This window comes from Amphibalanus amphitrite, unplaced genomic scaffold (assembly GCF_019059575.1).
Source record: "Amphibalanus amphitrite isolate SeventyFive unplaced genomic scaffold, NRLGWU_Aamphi_draft 000654F_arrow, whole genome shotgun sequence".
NCBI lineage: Eukaryota > Metazoa > Arthropoda > Thecostraca > Balanomorpha > Balanidae > Amphibalanus > Amphibalanus amphitrite.
The window spans coordinates 228,128-234,127 of NW_024882148.1; positions in this window are offsets into that span (position 1 = coordinate 228,128).

The window sequence follows — 6,000 nt, forward strand, 5'->3', positions numbered from 1 at the left end:
ATAGTTCATTCGACGCGTCTCGGCGAGAGGAACACGATTCTGGCAATAGAAATGTCGTGGCTTTTTGTAGTCGAAAGTTATTGTCGAAAACACTTTTCGTAAAAACAGCTATTTTTGGAGTTTTTGCCCTCTGGAGGCTAAACCGTTGTTTTGATTATGACCTTATCGAAAGAAGAGTTCAAAAGCTATCGGATGCTCTTCCATACGCTTTTCTAGCTACCATAGTTCCTGAGATAACGGCATGTTTTCTGAAAAACATAATGACCATTGGCAAATTTTGACCTTTGATGACCTCTGGTGACCTCAAATTGCTCTAAGATGAAAAATGACTCAAGTACTTTCAAACGTACGCATTAAGAGCTATCGACTGCTTTTTACCACGTCTTTCTAGCCCTCTTAGTTTTGAGTTAGAGGTGGGTGGTAACATATGCCCCCCCCCCCACACACACACACTAGGGCGAAGTTGGCGGAGACCGCTACTGGGGCGCGGGTTAATATCCCAAAACTACTCGAGGTATGCCATTCAATCTGTACTGATAATTATCCATCTGTCCATTTGAAATAACCAGGGGATCCGATATAGCTGCTCCTCGGGTAAGGTTAGGGATTCACCTTCACCTAATTGTCCTATACGTGCTGTGCTACCATTTTCTAAGAAAATTGCAACTGTCGCTGATACCAGATCGAAGTTTCATCACCCACCTGTGACTGTTCACTTGGAGAAGATGTCAAGTGAGGCAATATTGGTGCGTTTCAATGTTCACGGTCACAATGTTATGACAGCGGGCTATACCAGCAGTCGTGAATTAAATAAGATTGGACGTCCTGCCCTAAACTGGTTTCTGATGATTTAAAGGATAAAGTAGAGAAGCATTACCAATGTTTCCGGAATACCTATTACAGCGATTATAGTCAGATAGCAAACCTGCCAGCTGTTCGGCTAAAATACTTTTACTACCGTAAACCGGGGTGAGTTGATATGGATTTTGAGGTTTTTCTAGATTTCTTTAAAAGCCACCTTCATTTACGGAATTCTTTTTGTGCCAGTTTCATGGCACATGCCTTGGTGAGGTCATCAGCAAAAATGAATAAAAAATGTATATATTAAGCCCATTTTTTAAAACGCCAAAGTTCATATCAACTCACCACCCCCCAGGGGGTGAGTTGATATGGTTTTGGATTTTTCAAAATTTCTCGGCTAAAGAAGCTCAGATGTGAGTTGATAAAATGCCAGTGTTTAAAAAAAGGATGAGAGAACACATCCTGAAAGAAACCATCAGAAAAATGGTAGTAGATTGGCAGCAGACCTCACATTCATGAAAACGCAATCATGTCCAACACAGCGCTATCAAAATGGCTTGATTTTAGCAGCATCATTTTTTTCGCTTTATGATACTTAGTTTTACTTAAAACATTCTGAACTTGGCTAGTCACGTGTCCTCAAGCCAACGGTATCAAAACTGGCAATATATTTTGGAATTACAAGTGTATTTTCTTGTAGTTAAAACACATTGTCAGTTGCGGGTCAAGGTTGATATGCCTCTGACAGAGATAATGGATTGAAATGAAAGAATACATATACTTCTGAGCTTTTGTTGACTGGTAGTCAACAAAATATTAATGAAGTGAAGTGAAGCGAATCTAATTAGGACTGTATTCTATAAGGTGAAATAAGCGACATAAAAGAGAATTCGGCATCAAAAGCCAAAATTAACCCTCGCACTTATAGGCGGGCGAACAGACCACCTCGGCTTTTCGCACATAACTCGCGCAAAAAGCGGCCGATCGCGACGAAACTTTCAGTACCTCTCGTCAGTTTATCAATTTTACACATGTTCTAAAGATTTCATGACCCTGACTCAAATCGGCGTTTAGCGCAGCTAGGAGCTTTTTCCAATCGTATACGAGCGAAAAATTTTGTGGTACCATGACTTCTCTGTTTGGCCCTCTAGGGGCAATGAACCAGCGCGCGGCCGCTGCGCAGCCAAGACGTCCGTCGCGGTCACGTGACTTAGGCTAGGGGACGCGCGCCCGCGATAACGTTGTGTCCCATTTCTGCCTGGTCTGTCTGGCGACACACGCGTTGCCGTCCGCCTCCCCGCCGCCGCCATGTCATGTTATTCGCTTGTCGCGTGTTATACCTCATCGGGCTGTCACCTCACCCAAAGACGCTGTTTTCGTGAGAATATAGCCCCGAATCACTTTCGCACCGTCTTTGCTAGCGCGTAGGAGCATTGGAAAATGGTTTTTGACTTGTGACCTGATTCTCGAGACCATGCTTGGCCGGAATCGCGATTTGGCGTAATCGGCTCACATTATCCGCGCATTTCCAGTCTTTTTGTGATTGTAACGTCCAAACATGTAAATGATGTTAGTCCCACGCAGCATTGTGGGTGTCAACTGTCAAGGTCACCTGAAGGTCAGGTCAGGTCATTGACCTTTGGTGACCTCGGTTCACTTTTTGGAGTTTTGCATGTTTCTAGGGTAGATTTTTTTCGGGTCGATTTCGAATTTAACATGCATTTGATCATTTACGAAGTAGTTTTAGTGCCTTCGTAACATGTTACGACACCGTCAGTGGTAGTTGACACTTGACACTCCCTACGGATAGCCGGCAGGACACCTACTGGTTGACCTGACCTGACCTGACCTGGCCTAAATGTACGAAGACATCTGTGATCAAAACTAACATGACATTCGTGATCAGCAACAGCCAAAAAATAATAAACTCGATTTACGAACTTTAAATAACCCCCTATTTTCCCGACTTCTGGGTAATTGACCCGACCTGGAAGGTTAACCAATGACCTAGGACCTTAAAGTTGGTTATCATCGGCTTCCTCGCGTCTCCGGCAACACGCTCATTTTTTCCGCGAAGCTCTAGCTCCACCAGGGGCCGAACGACGATGGGATTCCAACGGACCCCCCCCCCCCTATACGTTAAACGCTGGCAAAACACGAATACGGGCGGGGGCTAAAACACCAGTCAATTTCTTTATATTGTTTGTTCCATTTCATTTTGTCACTCATTCTCGGTTGGCAACTGCCAAGCAGGAAAACTAATCAGTTTCACGAGATCAGAATTCCCGCGCTGTTAGCCATACAAAAACGACAGTTCTGTCATTTTCGAAACTACGAATAATTATAACAATTTTTTTAATCTGTATGCATATAGGTGTTCTATAATGTTCCTTTGTAGCTTGTAGGGAGCCACCTTGAGACTTGACAGGAAGTCATGCTGTGCCTTTTGCATGTTAGGTATGTCCACAGAAAAAAAACTTTGGGGTCACTGATGTTAGTTGTCGGACCTTCGTCCCCGTCTTGAGTTGAGATGTTAGTTTCACAACGTTTCGGCCAGTTACTCTCCGGCCGTCGTCACTCGTCAGTTGTTCTTTGACCCTCAGAAGGACCTGGATGTTGGTGACGCCGTACGCGTCAAACAGTTCGAAAGCTCCTGTAGTCAGCGGGAATCGAACTCGGGTTTCCCCGGTGATGGTCCACGGTTCTAACCACTCCACTATCGAGGCAAATTAGACTATGGCCGGAGAAGTTAATGGCTGAAACGTTGTGAAACTAACATCTCAACTCAAGACGGGGACGAAAGTCCGACAACTAACATCAGTGATACTAGCAGGCCTCGTCTCAAGCATTCAGAAAAAAAACCAAAGCTTTTGGGGGTTGATGGAATGATGTGGGGAAAGAAAAGGAGAAGAGTTGGTCTAATTGACTTTGTCTTACCTGCAGACCCATATTTCATGCTAATTTGCATGCATACCAGCCTGGTATCAGCTTTTATCATGCATATCAACTCACCCCTTGATGGCATATCAACTCACCACCTGTCACTTTTCTTAAAATTATAAAAAAGCGTTGTTATAGGTGAAACCCAAAACTACCTGGGATCAACAGTAAATTGATGGTAGTTTCTTTCCCAGTGCATGTTGTTCCATGAATATCCACCGTCTTTGCTGTAGGGTGGGGACTTTTCCTTAGTTTCAAAATCAGAAGAAAAAAAGGACTTTGAAAAAAAGTAATGTGTTAAGAAGGCACTGCACCACATGCATGTCTTTCTCAGCTATATGCATCACTTATTGGTTGCTTCACTTCACAGAAAAATAAAACTGAAAATTGGTTTACAAATGGATGAGCAGCACACATTTTAACATTTTTCGAGCAATTTATATCAACTCACCACCCCATATCAACTCACCCCGGTTTACGGTACCTAGTCAATCTCTCATCTTGCAGGTAATGATTTCAATAGAGTGACGTTTGTTTAAAGGTGCTGTGATATTCAGCACACTCAAATTTTGGCTATACAATCTTCTTTTGTCAGTATATGTATACCTGCGTGTAATATGTATTTGGCGTTATCTATAAAACTATATACATTCACAGACAAATGTTAGACCACATAAACTAACATCAAAAGTTACCCTCGCCCATATTGGTGGTTTGCCAGCCGCAAACGCATAGGGAGGGAAGGGGTCCAACTGTCATTCGGCCCCTGATCGAGCTGGAGCTTCGCTGAAAAAAGAGCGTATTGACCATGACGAGAGGAAGCCGATGATACTCAATATTTAGGTCCTAGGCAATTTATTGACCTTAGGTCAAGTCCATAACCCTGAAGTCGGGAGAATCGGGACCTGTCAGAACTTCGTTAAGTCAGAAATAAGAAATGAAAATAAAAATAAAAGGAAAAAAATAGCCTAGAAACATGTAACTCGAAGAAGTGAACAGAGGTCATCAAAGGTCATTAACCTGAGCTGATATTCACGTGACCTTGACACCCACCAAAATGCATAGAACCAACATCATTTCTCATGTTTGAACGTTTAAAACCACAAAAGACAGCAAACGCTAGGATAATGTGAGCCGACATACGCCGAATCGAGATTCTTGCCAAACATGGTCTCAAGAAATATGTCACAGGTCAGAGGTCATTTGGGTCATGAAATTTTCAGGGTAAGTGTAAAATTGGTTAACTCGAGGCCCGAGGGTTCTGGAATTTTCGTTGCAATTGGCCACTTTTTGCGCGAGTTATTTGCGAAAACCGGGAGGATCCGCTTGACCCCATAAGTGCAGGGATTAACCCTCGCCCGTATAGTCGACTACAGAATGATGTTCCACTTTTCACAGGCAATTATTTGCCTGGAGTGGTAGGCTATGCCGCATCACACGAGCTGAGTTCACAAATTGTAGCTTTGTCCCAATGCTCAAAATCGGCACGTTTAATTGTGTGATAAACGGCACAACTTATCGCTCTGGTCAACCGATAGCTTCTGAGGAGTGGAACATCATTCTGTAGACGACTATACATACATGCCATTTTCCCATCCTAGAACGCACATGGGGGGGGGGGGCAATCACCCCCCCCATGTGCGTCATTTCGTTCCTGTTGGAGATAGAGCTTCGCGGTAAAGACCAAAAAGATTCTTTGGGAAGAGACAAAGCCAATGATACCCAGTTTTACCTTCTCAGGTCAGTCATTGACCTTCCAGGTCAGGTCAAACTAAAAAATGTCGCTGTTTTGGGTCACCGTTGGATATCAAGTGCGCTGCGTGCTTATCAAATACCGATGACGATGCCGTTTTCTGGTGCCAAGCCATCTAGAACCTCTTTGTCACACTACCCGACCAGGTTTTTGCTGCTGAGGTCATTTCAGGTCAAGTTAGGTCAAGGTCAATGATAATTGATATGTGTTTGTATGTCTGTGTGTCTGTGTGTATACCGATGTGTGCACCGATTGTTTATGTGTCCATATTACATGAAATCATGATCTGAGAAGCTTTAACCAAAATGCAGTCAAAAAGCTTCACGAAAAGTAAATTCAGCTTGCCTAAAACGCAATTATTTTAGATGACCTAGGTTGACCTTGACCCTGACCTTGACATCTGTACATCGTCGAACAACATGTTCCATTAGGTGGGAGGTAAGACTGGCAAAAAAGGCCGAGAGCAAGGTGTCAAAAGCTCACAAGGCCCATAGCCAACGTAAGAT